The sequence below is a fragment of the Mauremys reevesii genome, linkage group 9 (genome assembly GCF_016161935.1).
Source record: "Mauremys reevesii isolate NIE-2019 linkage group 9, ASM1616193v1, whole genome shotgun sequence".
Taxonomy (NCBI): domain Eukaryota; kingdom Metazoa; phylum Chordata; order Testudines; family Geoemydidae; genus Mauremys; species Mauremys reevesii.
In genome coordinates this window covers 56,873,253-56,890,914 of record NC_052631.1, presented here as the reverse complement: position 1 = coordinate 56,890,914, position 17,662 = coordinate 56,873,253, and the positions used below count along the sequence as shown (strand labels likewise).

General features: G+C 43.1%; 1 protein-coding gene across 2 annotated transcripts in view; it reads left to right on the top strand.

Annotated features, from left to right (window-relative positions):
• LOC120371669 (endothelin receptor type B-like) overlaps positions 1-17,662 on the top strand; it is a 69,323-nt gene that overhangs the window by 30,216 nt on the left and 21,445 nt on the right. Inside the window, exon 1 of one of the 2 annotated variants that reach the window (XM_039487693.1) lies at positions 10,400-10,430. The exons of the other annotated variant lie outside the window; for it this stretch is intronic. The gene's annotated coding sequence lies outside the window, so the exon portion shown is untranslated. Of the gene's footprint in view, positions 1-10,399; positions 10,431-17,662 lie in introns of those variants that run through there. 2 annotated transcript variants of the gene reach the window in all.

The window sequence follows — 17,662 nt, the reverse complement described above, 5'->3', positions numbered from 1 at the left end:
ATACTCAAAAGGAAGTGTACACAACAATATATCTGCATGGTGTATATACCAGTATGGCTTTGGGGACTCTTGACATCAAATTAGGTCACCTGATACAGATGTTTTGGTCCTTGCTGTTCACTATTTTTCAAAAATGAAACACGTTGGTAACATGTGCATTGAAACAGGCACCATTATCAGCACAACTGACAAGCGTTACTTCATACCCATGCATGCAATTTATGATGCACTCGCTCCTTACTTCTGCAACATACTTCTTGCTGTACATGTATTAACAGGATGTGATTCTGTGTCATCCCTATTTGGTATTGGGAAAAATCTGTGTTTAATGTTGCCAAAACAAAGGGAATTTACCGCCTCACAGATCTTGCCAAATTGGGAGAGAGTGATGGAGAAGTGGCAATTTCTGCATCATGGAAGTTGGGTAGCAGTGCTGTCTGACCATAACAAAAAAGAAAAGGAAACCCAAGGAGACCTGAATTGCTTGTGCCTCAATCTACATAAGAACATAAGAATGGCCGTACCGGGTCAGACCAAAGGTCCATCTAGCCCAGTATCTGTCTACTGACAGTGGCCAATGCCAGGTGCCCCAGAGGGAGGGAACCTAACAGGCAATGATCAAGTGATCTCTCTCCTGCCATTCATCTCCATCCTCTGCCGAACAGATGCTAGGGACACCATTCTTTACCCATCCTGGCTAATAGCCATTTATGGACTTAGCCACCATGAATTTATCCAGTTCCCTTTTAAACATTGTTATAGTCCTAGCCTTCACAACCTCCTTAGGTAAGGAGTACCACAAGTTGATTGTGCGCTGCGTGAAGAAGAACTTCCTTTTATTTGTTTTAAACCTGTTGACTATTAATTTCATTTGGTGACCCCTAGTTCTTGTATTATGGGAATAAGTAAATAACTTTTCCTTATCCACTTTCTCCACATCACTCATGATTTTATATACCTCTATCATATCCCCCCTTAGTCTCCTCTTTTCCAAGCTGAAGAGTCCTAGCCTCTTTAATCTTTCCTCTTATGGGACCCTCTCCAAACCCCTAATCATTTTAGTTGCCCTTTTCTGAACCTTTTCTAGTGCTAGAATATCTTTTTTGAGGTGAGGAGACCACATCTGTATGCAGCATTCAAGATGTGGGCGTACCATGGATTTATATAAGGGCAATAATATATTCTCAGTCTTATTCTCTATCCCCTTTTTAATGATTCCTAACATCCTGTTTGTTTTTTTGACCACCTCTGCACACTGCATGGACATCTTCAGAGAACTATCCACGATGACTCCAAGATCTTTTTCCTTACTCGTCATAGCTAAATTAGCCCCCATCATATTTTATGTATAGTTGGGGTTATTTTTTCCAATGTGCATTACTTTACATTTATCCACATTAAATTTCATTTGCCATTTTGTTGCCCAATCACTTAGTTTTGTGAGATCTTTTTGAAGTTCTTCACAGTCTGCTTTGGTCTTAACTATCTTGAGCAGTTTAGTATCAGCTGCAAACTTTGCCACCTCACTGTTTACCCCTTTCTCCAGATCATTTATGAATAAATTGAATAGGATTGGTCCTAGGACTGACCCTTGGGGAACACCACTAGTTACCCCTCTCCATTCTGAGAATTTACCATTTATTCCTACTCTTTGTTCCCTGTCTTTTAACCAGTTCTCAATCCATGAAAGGACCTTCCCTTTTATCCCATGACAGCTTAATTTACGTAAGAGCCTTTGGTGAGGGACCTTGTCAAAGGCTTTCTGGAAATCTAAGTACACTATGTCCACTGGATCCCCCTTGTCCACATGTTTGTTGACCCCTTCAAAGAACTCTAATAGATTAGTAAGACACGATTTCCCTTTACAGAAACCATGTTGACTATTGCTCAACAGTTTGTGTTTTTCTATGTGTCTGACAATTTTATTTTTAACTATTGTTTCGACTAATTTTCCCGGTACCGACATTAGATTTACCGGTCTGTAATTGCCGGGATCACCTCTAGAGCCCTTTTTAAATATTGGCGTTACATTAGCTAACTTCCAGTCATTGGGTACCGAAGCCGATTTAAAGGACAGGTTACAAACCTTAGTTAATAGTTCCGCAACTTCACGTTTGAGTTATTTCAGAACTCTTGGGTGAATGCCATCTGGTCCCGGTGACTTGTTAATGTTGAGTTTATCAATTAATTCCAAAATCTCCTCTAGTGACATTTCAATCTGTGACAGTTCCTCAGATTTGTCACCTACAAAAGCCAGCTCAGGTTTGGGAATCTCCCTAACATCCTCAGCCGTTAAGACTGAAGCAAAGAATCCATTTAGTTTCTCTGCAATGACTTTATCATCTTTAAGCGCTCCTTTTGTATCTCGATCATCAAGGGGCCCCACTGGTTGTTTAGCAGGCTTCTTGCTTCTGTTGTACTTAAAAAAACATTTTGTTATTACCTTTGGAGTTTTTGGCTAGCCGTTCTTCAAACTCCTCTTTGGCTTTTCTGATTACACTCTTGCACTTAAGTTGGCAGTGTTTGTGCTCCTTTCTATTTGCCTCACTAGGATTTGACTTCCACTTTTTAAAGGAAGTCTTTTTATCTCTCACTGCTTCTTTTACATGGTTGTTAAGCCACGGTGGCCCTTTTTTAGTTCTTTTACTGTGTTTCCTAATTTGCGGTATACATTGAAGTTGGGCCTCTATTATGGTGTCTTTAAAAAGGGCCCATGCAACTTGCAGGGATTTCACTTTAGTCACTATACCTTTTAACTTTTGTTTAACTAACCCCCTCATTTTTGTATAGTTCCCCCTTTTGAAATTAAATGCCACAGTGTTGGGCTGTTGAGGTGTTCTTCCCACCACAGGGATGTTGAATGCTATTGTATTATGGTCACTATTTCCAAGCGGTCCACTCAGGATTAAATCTAGAGTTGCCTCTCCCCTTGTGGGTTCCCGTACCAGCTGCTCCAAGAAGCAGTCATTTAAAGTATCGAGAAATTTTATCTCTGCATCTCGTCCTGAAGTGAAATGTTCCCAGTCAATATGGGGATAATTGAAATCCCCCTCTATTATTGGGTTCTTAATTTTGGTAGCCTCTCTAATTTCCCTTAGCATTTCATCATCACTATTACTGTCCTGGTCAGGTGGTCGATAATAGATCCCTAATGTTATATTTTTATTAGAGCATGAAATTTCTATCCATAGAGATTCTATGGAACATGTGGATTCGCTTAAGATTTTTACTTCATTTGAATCTACATTTTCTTTCATATATAGTGCCACTCCTCCCCCTGCACGACCTGTTCTGTCCTTCCGATATATTTTGTACCCCAGAATGATTGTGTCCCATTGATTGCTCTCAGTCCACCAGGTTTCTGTGATGCCTGTTATATCAATATCCTCCTTTATCGCAAGGCACTCTAGTTCACCCATCTTATTATTTAGACTTCTAGCATTTGTGTACAAGCACTTTAAAAACTTGTCCCTGTTTATTTGTCTGCCCTTTTCTGATGTGCCAGATTCTTTTTTATGTGACTGTTTATCATCTGATCCGGCCCTTACATTATCCTCTTCCGTCCTCTGCTCCTGACTATAACCTAGAGAATCTCTATTATCAGCCTCTCCCCTAAGAGAAGTCTGTGTCCGATTCACATGCTCCTCTGCAGCAGTCGGCTTTCCCCCATCTCCTAGTTTAAAAACTGCTCTACAACCTTTTTAATGTTTAGTGCCAGCAGTCTGGTTCCACTTTGGTTTAGGTGGAACCTAAACCAACTATACTTACAAAATGATGGGTCTAAATTAGCTGTTGCTAAGGAGATCTTGGAGTCATTTTGGATAGTTCTCTGAAAACATCCACTCAATGTACAGCGGCTGTCAAAAAAGCTAACAGAATGTTAGGAACCATTAGGAAAGAGATAGATAATAAGACAGAAAATATCATAATGACACTGTATAAATCCACAGTAAGCCCACAGATTGAATACTTCATGCAGTTCTGATCACCTGATCTCAAAAAACATACATTTTAATTGGAAAACTAACTGAGAAGAGCAAAATAAATTATTAAGGGTCTGGAACAGGTCTTTTTGAGGAGAGTTTTAAAAGATTGGGACTTGTCAGCTTGGAAAAGTGATAACTAAAAGGGGATATGTGGAGGATAGGTCCTTCAATTGCTATTAACCAGGATGGTAAACCACCCCATCCTCTGAGTGTCCCTAGCCTCTGTTTGCCAGAAGTTGTGAGTGGACGACAGGGGATGGATCACTTGATTGCCTGTTCTGTTCATTCCAACAGAAGCACCTAGCATTGGCCACTGTCCGAAGACAAGATACTGGGCTAGATGGACCTTTGGTCTGACCCAGTCTGACCATTTTCATGGTCTTATGTTCAGAAATGAATGCAAATATTTCAAAGTGGTCATTTTAACATGTTGATGGTATTATTGTTTAGCCCTATTTCTGTGGAAACGGCAACACTTGACAGCTCCACATCATACCTCAGCTTCAAGACAATATAATAGGCTTTCAAATGATGTATGATGTGCACATGTGTAGTAAAGGTACACTGAGTTGATCAAATTGGTGATGTCAGCCACTATCCTATTAAGGGAGACTTTCTCCTGTAGATAAAATTCAGGCCTGGTATTCACTATTAGAAAGAGGAGAGGCCACCAAATTAGATACGACGAAGGCAAACCAGCAAATACAATTGTAAACAGTGCCTTGTTATTAATTTATCTTAAAAGATGTGTTGCAATAGAGCAAATTACCCAGTGGCAGGACTGATTTCCAATGTGTTAAAACGAGCCATACATTGCAAGAGCTAATATGATAACTAAGCCCTAACAGGATATCTGGATGGTAAGTTAGCTAACAGGATAACCAAGCTAATTGTATAGCTAGATAATATATTATCCTTATCTGCTTAAGCTATACGATGATATCCTAATTATGGGAGAAACTAGAGAAATGGACTTATGCAATTTGGAAGCCATGCTAATCAAAAAGCAAGGCCATGGCCAGAAACCAATTCAAAGCAAACAGACATTCTTTCAGATATATGACACAGAATTGTTGCTGAAGAAATAAATGTAATTAAGGGGGGGAAAAAAACAGAAGCTATGAAATTAACATTGGCACTGTCCAAGCTGCGAGCCCTGCGATAGAAAATTAATTTCATGCTTTTCTGCTGCACAGCACTAGCCATTACTATTCCTTGGTGATGGTTGTAACTAAGACTGAGCAAAAAATTTTCACCAAAATGATCTTTTGGGATTGTTATTTTTGAAACACAGAATGGCTTTCTAATTACATTAAATGTTTGGGTGAGTGGGAGGGAGTGAAACTCCTAGTTTGTCAAAATGTCTTATTCAAAACCCTCCAAATGCTTTGATTTTCAGTGACCAAAAATCAAATATTTGTTTGATGAAAACACAAAAAAATTCAAAGGAAATTTTCATTTTTGTCAAAAATGTTCTCCAGGGAAAGATGTCTATGCCAGCTCCAATTATAACTAGCTTTCCATTCCAAGCTAAATTTGGAAACATCTCACCAGATTCCCAAACAAACCAATCTGTTGCAATTTCTCAGGTATGTCTTTCTGCCAGAACACAATCAGATTTCACGTTAATAAAGCTTGTAGCTTGATCCCGAGGTTATAAACCAAATGGGAATTAGAAACATGAGAGGCTTTTTGCTTTTCCAAACCACCAGGAAATGCACAATAGGAAGTAGTTAGTAGGACTTTTCTTCTCTCTCTGACTCATATGGTATCCTTACATGCATATTGTACCTTTCCCTCCAAAGTGCTTTATTAACTGTGCCCCAAATCTTTGCCTGCAGATAAGGAGCACACTGTGCAACTCAAGAGTAAGGGGGTATGTTGAGCCACCTTTTGGGTCCCCTGATCCTGCAGCTGCTGTTTGCTTTTTGCTGCAGCCAGGGCCGGTGCTACCATTTAGGCCAACTAGGCGGTTGCCTAGGGCGCCAACATTTGGGGGCGCCAAAAAGTGGCGCCCTCCATTTTTTTTTAAGTCTTTCAGTGGCCGCTGTGCTGGGAGGGAGAGGGCGTCTGAGCCACCAGCAGGCAGCCCAGGGGTTCCCCTGGGTCAGCGCACCGCCGCCAGCAGCCAGCCCAAGAGTTCCCCAGGGTCAGCGTGCCACCGGCAGCCCAGGGGTTCGGGCTGCCGGCGGTGCGCTGACCCAAGGGAACCCCTGGGCTGCCTGCCGGCGGCTCAGACTCCCTCTCCCTCCCAGCGCAGTGGCCGCTCCATCCCATATGATTCTTCTCATTGCCGGCGGTGGCGCCGGCGGCTGGGCAGAGCTCCGCAGCTCTGCTTAGCGCACGTGGCACGAGCCCGGCGACGGGCACAACAGCAGGGCTTCTGGAGCAGAGGTGAGTTGGGGTGGGGAGGTGCCAGACGGCTCCCCAGTAGGGGAGCTGCCATGGGGGGGGGCTCAGGGCAGGGGGGGAGCTGCCACGGGGGGGTGCATCAGGGCAGAGCTGCCACAGGGCTTGGGGGGGTGGGGCGCAAGGTGGCAGTTTCGCCTAGGGTGCGAAACTTCCTTGCACTGGCCCTGGCTGCAGCCTGGTGACTACTCTTTTGCCAGCTGCTTGTGGTCCCAAGAAACCATAATGGCAGACTTAAGGGAACTCTGGGCATAGCCCTTTTCCCCTGGGTGTCCGTGTTACAGCAACAGGGAGGGGGATGGTTTAGCAGTCGGTATGCTGGTTCTGTGATACACAGGATCCCCCTAAGATGGGATAATCTTCCCATGGCTGGGTATATCTACCATGAAGAATCACATAGTAAGGCCCTAATGTAGGAAAGAATCTAGCCTTGTACTTCCATCACGCTACTGTGAACCATGGCAGTGTTTAATAGTTCACAGCACCATTACACAATCGTTGAGGGCAGGGCATGAAATAGAACATGCGTACAATTTAAATTGCAGAAAGAATATTGGGAGGAAGGAGCTAATTACTAATTTTGGCAGTTGGCCAGAATACCACAGTGAACACTGTGACTTTTACAGATAGCCCAAATAGGGTTCTAAAGATTACTAGAACCTCAGTTTTTTGTCTCATCCAAAAGAAAACCTCCATCCCCTGCCACTATTGGCTCAGTACTGAGTCAGAAGACCACCACCAACACAGCTTCCTACCACTACTAGGACATCCCCAATCTATGCGCTGACTAGTAGAGATAAAAGATTTCAGGTGGGAAAGTTTTCAGTCAGAAAATGCTGATTTGATGGAATCTAAACATTCTGGGGGCATGTGTTGATTTGTCAAAACTTTAACAGAAACTAGTTCCCTGCCTGGCTGTCCAGTTCCCTGGTGCACTGGACTCCCAGGCTGCTTGGCTCCCCAAGATACAGGCAGTTGGGAGCTGGGGCTCTCTAGAAAACCCCAGGGCTCCAGGTGGCTGGCTGGCTTGACACAACAGACTTTTTTTTTTTATCTTGGGTGTCAGAAACCTGCATGCTAACCTGACAGCCATAAGTCCAGTGCCCACGTCTCTGTTCCCTCACTGAGCTGCTAAACACATTCCCTCTGTCCTAGAGCCCCACATCCCTTTCCCACTCAGAAGTGTTTGCTTCCTGTCTTCACGCTTCAGCTCTAACAAACATTTTCAGTCAAAGTGGAGAGTAAATGACATTCGTTTCAGATAATTTCTCTGTACCTTCATTTCTCCATGGTTCTGTGATGTTCTTTGCTGGCTCCAAATTCTCTCCCACTGGCCCTTTCATTCAAGAGCTAGTTTCAGCTGGATTTTTTTAGTTCTCTGTGTTAGAATCAGTCACAGATTGATTTGCAAACAGAAAAATGAAGCACTCCTTCCCCTCTCAAGGAGATTCATGCCAATATCACATGAACTGAGCTTCCAGCAGGCATTTGCGGCATGCACGAGCAGTGATTTTGGCCACACCTGCAGCCTTTGCTAGTGGACTAACGAACACGTAGGAGGTGCTCACAAGCTGAAGTAACAATCAGAAAATCCAGTGAGAGCTGGGCACAGCTCGGTGGGTTTGGACAGCACTGCTTCAAGTGATCCTTGGCTCTAGTGTCTGTGCATTTTTTTAGCCTGAACTGCTGAGATGAATGACTCTGAAGTCCCCGAGAGAAGTTTAATTGCCTTATACCTGATCTCACCATTGTGGTGTATTTGAAAACCGTGTTGAAACTGTAGACTCTCGCTTAAATTTCAGGGATGCGTGGGTCTAGCAGCAGTTAGTTTGCTGCAAGCCTAGAGTGAGGTGAGGTGAGTTGTGCCTTTGATTTAGTGAGCAGCCTGATTTTTCTCTGTGTGTCTTGTGTGTTATCACTCTGAATTCTAAGACAGTAGTGTCATGCTGCAACCTTCCAGCAAGAGTCTTTTATGTTTTTATCTAATTTCTCTGTGTGTGCTGTCAACATAAAAAGCCATGAAAACATTAATCATTCCTGGTTTGCTCAGAAGGTTCAACTCATGAACTTTAGCAAAACCTTTGGTCCCTGTCTTGAGTTTCAAGTCGTAAGGATACCACAAGCCAAGTGATTTTTCCATGATTTGTGGATTTTGTAGTACAAGTTTCATACCTCAGTCAAATTTCATACTTCTGGGCATAAGTTGATTGCCTGTCTGGCTTAAGAAGGAAATTTCCCCTTAGAAGTAGGTGAGCCAAGGAGAGTATTGATCTAAAGGGGGAATATTGAAATCCTGCAGTCCAGAAACAGGTTTGGTCAAGCTGCCAATCCGTCAACGGAAACATTTAGTTTAAGATCACCCCTACCTCTGGGCATGAGGGAAAGGAATTTCATGAAACAACCTTGCAGTCTTCACCAGAAGCACACAAGTGTTAGCCTCCATAGGGAAGGCTGGTGGAAGCAGGCCAATCCCAGGAACAGGCTCTCTGTTGCATTACTGGCAAAGAGGATTCTGGTGGAACTTTGGGGAATTTTTCTTTCTTATATTTTTGGATGTTGTAACCCTGAAGAAGTGGCAGGTCATAATTATTTGGTTTGGACTAGACAGACCAATGATTGGCTCCATTATGAGTAACCCTCTCTTCACCATCCTCCAAGGCATGAGCTACTTTAATGGCACTAGTTATTGTCAAAAAATGTGGTCTGTAGGAAGCAGAAGGCAGATGATGCTGGGCATTTCTGCTGCAGACGCGCTGTCTGTGACTGGAGTTACTTACTAGCTGGGATTTCCATACACTGAAAGCAGCCATAAACTTCCAGTCTAATCTATTTTGGGAAAATAACAAAACAAGACCCAACAAAAGCAGAAGCTACATGGGAGAGCACAGTGTGTGTGACCCCCCCATAGCTGAGGTTGCTAGACAGATTCTTGGAGTGTAGTCAGTGATCCATTCCATAATTGCTGACTCCAGGCAGGCACATAGGGAGATGTTAGGTAGGTCAGTCTGTGATCCAGAGAAAATCACAGGTCTCCCTGTCTGCAGAAGCCTCAATCAAGAATCCCCTTTACATTCATTACAGCTGAGTCCTGTCTCTTCCCAGATGCAAAGGACATTAGCACTCGCCCTCTCAGCCCCTCCAGATGGACTCTTTCCACTCACGAGTGCTTGACTTTCTTCCTAAGTGGGGCAGCCGAGGCTGTTTCCAGTGGGAGGCAATCAGCTGAGCTGCCATCTGCCCCTCTGTCACACTCCTCCATCAGGAGTGCTGGCCTGGACGGAATGTCTGGATCCTGCCTTACTCACCCCTTGCTGGGCTCAGGTGCTAAGGGACACGTCACACCTGGGCTGGAGCACACTCTGGTGACACATTCCTGGTGCAGAGGGAGCAGGCTATCAGCTTCTTATGGGAGCAACCGGTTTTGTCCAGCCATTGGCATCAGGGCATGTATCTCTTCAGCACCCTTTCCCCAAACAGGCTCAGCTCTGGCTGCAGCCTGCACTCTGAAAGACAGTTATACAGCGCAGGAATTCGGGCCCCATTACAAAAATGCTCCAGTGCAGTATCAGGCCAGCTATGTTTCTTGCAATAATAAGGGATCCAATCCAACCTTCCCTCCCCATCCTCCCCCCCCACCCCGCCTGTGGATCCCTCCTCCTCCTCCTTCCTGCCTGCAGCACACTACTTGTTTATTATTTTCATCTCCCTTATGAGAGCTACCCTGTATTTTTCTCACTTCCCCCTCCTCCTCCAACCTCACCCTGGCCTTCAACCATTGGCTGTAGTGCTGGTGTCCGGGGGGCACAGAGGGACCGCTATATAATTAACCACCCCATTCAAAGCCACTTCAGCAGGTAATGAGCAGTCAGTCTCGGCGACACCATCCTTTCCCAGCTCATGCACATTAAAGAAAATTCTGGGATCTAACACCCTTGGGGCCTCCAGACCAAGCCCAGCTGCCTATCCAGAAAGAAAGAGCCATCAGAGTGAATTAAATTAACCCAAGGAGCCTCTGAGTTCCTAAGGACGAGGAAGGTAACTTAATCCTGATGAAGGCTATGTAATTTCATGCTGTGTTTTGCAAACAAGCCAATCCAACAACTGAACCTCCTAATAAGAACTTTTGCATGTTTGAATGTCATTTTCCCTCTCTCTCCCCGATCTCTCCTCTGGATGACAAGCTAAAAAGGAGGTTGAGAACTGCTCAAGATGTTCCTGAGGTGTGTATGAGAAAGAGGGTGTGAGCAATAAGTCTTTTGGAAAGCAAGAAAGGGAGTTCAGCAGTTTATAGGGCAAATCCTGCATTTGTCCCTTGTTTGTGTAGGAACCTGATTGTGTTCAGACCCAATAGACAGCTGGGCATGTGATGTTAATACTCTGCCCTTTATTTCAGTTATCTTTCATGCCAATAGGTGTTTATCTCCAGAAAGGTTCTTACTCTGTTGTCTGCTGTATAATATGTCAGGTTTGTCCAGGAAGAGCACACACCGGCAGTGCTGCTGGTAAAGCAGGTACATACGGCTGTCCCCCTGAAATCAGCATGCCATCACACAGCAGGTAGATAAGGGAGAGGCTGCATCAAAGTGAATGGCTAACTAAGGATCTAGTGGGTTCATCCTTACCTCAAGAGAGGTCTTAATTCCCAGGCTTATGCCACCTCTGGGATGCTAGCATTCTGTATGGGGTGGGGCTGTGGTGATTTTTGCTCCATTTGTGGCTAGCGTCCCATCTGAAAACTGCTTCAATAATGGCTACCTCAGGAGTGTAAACAGACCACAACCTTATGTGGATTCATTTATGCTCTGTAGCCTCATCCCAAGCGCAGCAATCAGAGAGTTGTCTAGAGATGGATGCTGATATTTTTACACATATGGTGTATATACTAATGTGAGGGTCTTATTGCAAAAAATTCTAACATTCAAAAATATCAGGTGACTCCTTTGAGGAGTCTAGTTCCAGCTTGGTACAGGTATAATTCTGATCTGATACGTTTCATGCTATTTAGAAGGAAATTGACTTGTAGTTTAGGCACAAAGGTGCTACACCGGCAGCTAGTTTAAATCGGCACAGCTCCACAACAGCTCAGAATCTGGCCCAACTGTGTTGCGGGGAGGGTTACACAACCAGATAGTAACAGAAGTGTTTTCATCAATTGTTTTAGTCCAAACAATTTTTGTTTGCATTTAAATGTTTCCCTGCAGTGTTGACAATACAAACATTGCAGCAATGCGCTAGTGCATGAGACACAGAAAGTGACACTGACCAGTCTATTTTCATTGTTGGGTGAAACGCAAGAATTACACTGGAAAAAAACACAAAATCAGAAAGGCACCATTAGGAGAAAGTCCATTAGGATTTAGTAGAAAATGCTGCTAACCTTTGAATAACATTTTTAAACAACCCACGGATTTCTAGCGCAGGGATATAATTTTCTGTACCATCTACAAAATGGTTTAAAGATTCTACAGAGAGGATCTCATTCTCCATTAAATTCTCTAGCTTTCTACAGAAATTTCTGTATACCACTGTTGAATTTCTAGAGAACCATATTGGTTTAATTCCTATTACTTTTCCAAAAAAGGAATGTAAATGATTCTGTCAGTACAGTAGTTAATGGAGTTGTTAGTAAAACCAGGATGGATTTTTTTTTTATTATGAGGAGTATAGCATCGTCCAGGGATTTTACCCTTGGCTTTTCAGTTGACTTGCTGGGTGTCCTTGGACAAGTTTCTTCCCATCTGTGCCTCAGTTACCCCATCTGTAAAATTAGGATGATGAAGGATGGACCATATCCTGCACCTATTAGTCCTATAAAGAGATGTTACAATGATTACTTATCTGGATGGTCTCCCTTTAAAAGAGATTGTATTGCTTCAGACCAGCATGCTAACATTTCAGGCACACACAAGAGCCTGGAAATATGAATCAACAAAGACACTTTTTCATTAATTTTTGGACTTTCAGACTTTTAAGACCAAGCAGGAACAGTCGCTGCTTTCAGTTAATTGTTTTACAAGCACCTTGTGGGAAAAGATATGTAGGAATTGGAACTGCCTGATCACTCTCTCCTTACTCACATGAGCTGTCCCATTTAAGTAAATGGGGCTGCACACTTGCATAAGAATTGTAGGACCAAAGGCTGGCAGAGCAAAAGGGGGCAGAATTAGGTAGCAGGCAGCTCTTGTGCTAATTACAGCTGTATTATAACAGATTTTTTGGTTTGTTGGCAATTCTGAAAAAACATTTTAAAAGTTTCAGGTTGAATAAAACATTTCATTTTGATTTTAATTCAAACAATAAAACTAAAGCATAGTCATTATGAATTGAAAAATTGAAACATTTTGTTTCAAAAATGTCAAAATGAAACATCTGCATTTTTTAAAAAAAATGTCTAATGAAGCAATTTGGCAAAAGTGACACAAATTTGCAAAATGTTTCAGCAGCAAAGAGTCCTGTGGCACCTTATAGACTAACAGACGTATTGGAGCATGAGCTTTCGTGGGTGAAAGCTCATGCTCCAATACGTCTGTTAGTCTATAAGGTGCCACAGGACTCTTTGCTGCTTTTACAGATCCAGACTAACACGGCTACCCCTCTGATACTTGACAAAATGTTTCAGTGACACCGAATCGGCATTGTTTTCCAAACAAGATTTCACTCAGCTCTAGTGCTAATGTAATTAAGGGAGTGGTACAAGTGTAGCTGTTTTTTGGTGGGTGTCCCTCTGCTATCTGGTTAACAGCTGATAAATGTCTTTCACTCCACTGAGTTGCATATGTATGGATCCCCCACTATCAGCCATGTTGGAATCCTGGACCCTTAGTGTCAAAGCACAGACCTCTACTGCTCGAGCTTAATGAGCAACTCTGTTGGCTGGCAGCATATATTAGCCTGTAGATGAACTAGCCCCTAGATAGGAACACAGAGCATCTAGTCAGTATCTTACACTAGCCTGGCACAAAGTGCTGCAAACAATTAAATAATATTGGTAGATAGAATTTTCAAATATATAATTTTGTTTGGCTAAATGCTGCCATTTTCTGGATGTGACATAAAACCAAGGTCATGACCACTTGAGGTCATTAAAGATCTTATCTCACTTTTTGCATGAGATGGGGTATTAGCCATAGGACCTTATATACTATGATGATCAATAGATAGATTGATGTCCTGACTGAATTCCCAACTGCAATATATTATATTCTGCCTAAAATCCCAACTCTCTTGCCCTTGCAATGGAATATCATCTTTTTCACTTCCTGTCTTAAACTGTTGTGCGGTTTTTCAGTTGCTGCTCTTCACCACAGTGGTGGATGGAGTGATGCGGGCATATAGTTTATCCACTCGTTATATTTATAAGGCTGTTTGGGCCCCTTCTGGATAAAAGTTGCTATGCACATGTGCAATCGTTAGCATGAATATTTTACCACACAGAAGCATCCTAGTTATTAGCTGGTGAAAAAATTGATGGGGCACTTTGACTTTTTCTCCTCTATCATAAGCAGCAGGGGCGGCTCCAGGCACCAGCGCAGCAAGCGCGTGCCTGGGGCAGCAAGCCGTCGGGGGCAGCCTGGTGGTCGCTGTAAGGGTGGCAGTCAGGCATGCCTGCGGGACGTCTGCCGGTCCCGCGGCTTCGGCGGCAATTCGGCGGTGGGTATGCCAAAGGCGCAGGACCGGCAGATCACCTGCAGAAACACAGCCGAAGGCCGCCTGACTACCATGCTTGGGGCAATAAAAATCATAGAGCCACCCCTGATAAGCAGTTATAATACAAAGAAATTGTCTTTAAAAAGTATCTTTTATTACTAATCCCTTTAATAAACTCTACAGCAATTTGAATTCTCCAGCATCACTTAGGAGATCCATTCTGTGACTAAAAGATTTGATTATTTTTTAATTATCCATATTTGGCATATAATCAGAAACAAATGCTATAATCTCCCTCCCAAAGTTGTTTGTTTGTTATTTAAACTACCAAGGACTCAATTGCCTTTAGGAATTAAAAGGAAGGAGAAACACTTTGTGGAATGGTTCAATTTCAGTGAACTTCCAGCAGAACATAAGCAGAGTGTAGATTGCCTCAGAACTTGTGAGCCCAAGGCTTCTAGGGTCTGCAATTCTAGGTCAGCTGGCTATCTCGGCTCCCTGCTCCCAACAAGAGTCTGGTTAGTTTCACTGCAGCTATTCAATGGTGGGCAGTTGTGAAACTGACAATAATCAATCAATTTCAGTCAGCAGTGACTGCAAGTGGGCAGCAGGGAATCCAGGAGCATATTTCATTTCAGAAACACTAGACTTTGTGGGATTTCAGTTCTATAAAAATGCTCTAGTTTTAGCTTTTTTGTCCCAATTCAAGATAGAAAGGGGAAAAAACATCCCCTCCTTCTACCTCTCCTGGAGCTTCCCTATTCTGAGACCAAGCAGTGCACCTTGTCACTACCTTTTACATCCCTCCCAGTCCCTGGCCCTCATCTCCATGCCCCCACTCCATACCCCTTTCCTGGAATCTTGGCCTGCCACATTTCTCCTTTCACCCCATCTCTTACCAGTACTCTGAATATCCCTGTCACAAATGGTCCCCATAGTTTAACAAGCAACTTGCTGGAGGTTATAGTCTTACTGTGACTCCTACTGAAGTCAAAGCTCCCCTTGACTTTACTGGAGGAGAGATCAAGCCCAATATCACTTTATACAATGTTAAATACAGAAGGCAAAGTTCATATCTATTTATCTAATCAGCAAGGTATTGCCCTGGTACATCACAAGTGTTAATTCTGTTATACACCTCTACCCCGATATAACGCCACCCGATATAACATGAATTTGGATATAACATGGTAAAGCAGTGCTCCGGGGTGGGGGGGGGCTGCGTGTGCTGGTGGATCAAATCAAGTTCGATATAACGCAGTTTCACCTATAACGCGATAAGATTTTTTGGCTCCCGAGGACAGCGTTATATCGAGGTAGAGGTGTTTGTGCTCAGTCTGTTGTATGGTGGACTGTAGTTATCTAAAACTTATTTTATAATTGCAACTAGCTAAAGCAGGAGGAAGGATGGTCATGTAATTATGGCAATTGTGTAGGAGTCAGGAGACCTGAACTGTATTCCTGGCTCCACCATGGTTTTGTTCTGTGAGTTTGGAGAAGTCACGTGCTATCTGTGCCATTTTTCTCCTCTGTAATATTAACCTACTGCCTGGGACATTGTGAGGTTAAATGGCTTAGTGTTTTGAAATCCTGAGATGTGCACACTGCTATTTTAAAACAGTGGCCATGAGCTGGGAAGTGGAATAAGCACTAATGTGTATTATTTGCTTTATGGGAGCACCTAGAGGTCTCAAGTGGGAGGTGAGCACCACTGTGCTATCATTCATCAAAGCAGCATATTGCTTTGGGAGAGTTACATGTGTCCACTAATATTTAACATGAATGTTGTGGAAGATTCTGAAATTAAGCATTGCAATTAAAGAACTATACCAATAGAGGGGGAAAATATTCCCCCACCATATTAATTGGTATTAGATGTTTGGTTTAAACACACCATAATGGGAGAAAATCTTGTGGTCTATTCCAAGCAAATGTGGTCTATTCAGGGATGGATTCAGCCACATGGTTTCTTTTAGTTCTACATGGAGCATGCTGAAAATGGATCTTTAACTGCTTCACGACTGCCTCACACAGCTGTAATGTTGGACAAATCTCTACTGGCTGACTCCAGTGCCTACTGAAGACAATGGGAATATCTCCATTAGCCTCAGGTCCAGTTCTAATGGGACAGTGGGCACTTCAGAGACTGTCATAATGCAGTGCTGTTGTGTGGGGTGTGGAGAAGGGGTTTACATGGGGTGTTACCAAGGCTATCAAAGAGGAAGGAAGATCCATTGGTTAGGGTGTTAGCCTGGGACGTGGAAAACCCAGGTTCAACTGCCTGCTCTCCCAAGCACTTCCTGTGTGACTTGGGGCAAGTCATCTCATCTCACTGGCCTCAGTTTCTCCTCTGTACCATGGAAATAACAACACTGCCCCGCTACAAAGGGGAATTGTGAAGATAAGTATATATTAAAGATTGTAAGGCACTCAGATACTATATATCAGAGGGGTAGCCGTGTTAGCCTGGATCTATAAAAGCGGCAAAGAGTTCTGTGGCACCTTATAGTTTTTAGAAGGTTTTAGAAGTCTATATATGATAGACTTTATATATGAAGTCTATCATATATAACTAAACTATTGTTGTATGTAAAGTAAATAAGGTTTTAAAAATGTTTAAGAAGCTTCATTTAAAATTAAATTAAAATGCAGAGCCCCCCGGACTGGTGGCCAGGACCCAGGCAGTGTGAATGCTACTGAAAATCAGCTCGCGTGCCACCTTTGGCACGCATGCCATAGGATGCCTACCCCTGTTATAGATTAACAGAAGTATTGGAGCATGAGCTTTTGTGGGTATTCACCCATGAAAGCTCATGCTCCAATACATTTGTTAGTCTATAAGGTGCCACAGAACTCTTTGCCTCAGATACTATGGTGATGCCTAAGCTAGATGGATATTACTGCTGTTCTCTTACCGACGAGCATTTCTTCTGTGTTTTGGAATCGGAGAAGATTGTTTAAAGATAAACTCAGATGTAATTATCTGAGGCCAAATTATAAATGGAAGCCATGTGGGGGCCTGGGATGACAGCCAGCAAGATATAAAAGGCAGGCCTGAGATCAGTGTTTGTTGGCAAACCTCAGACTCACAGCATTCAATCTGGTTTTGTTCTGAGAGCAATAGGACATAGAATTCTTAACAGGAGACTGGCCTATTCTGCACTGGTTCTTGTAACAATGATAGCTCTTAGCTAGCACATTTCAACCACCGATCTCAGAGTACCTTATAAGTGAGGACATTAGCTACATTTTACAGACAGGGAAACTGAGTCACTGATGGGTGAAGTGGCTTGACTGAGGTCAGACAGCCAATCAGTGGCTGAGCCTGACTGTTAAGCCTTCACCGGGCCAGGCTGAGAAGAAACATCTGTTTGTATTTCATGCACTGAAGACGCTTTGTATCAATCACATCCCAAAGTGCTCTACAGACTATATGAAGCACTCTGCCCACCACTTCAATGCAGCAACCTCAAACGGGAATTTTCTGGGAAAATTTACAGTGAAATTAAAAAGCCACTTTTCTTCAGAAAAGTGTTTTGACATAACATTTTTAATCAACTGCAGTAATTACCTGGTTTGGAAGTGAGCCCAGACCTGGGGTTCACACACTTACAGCTGTG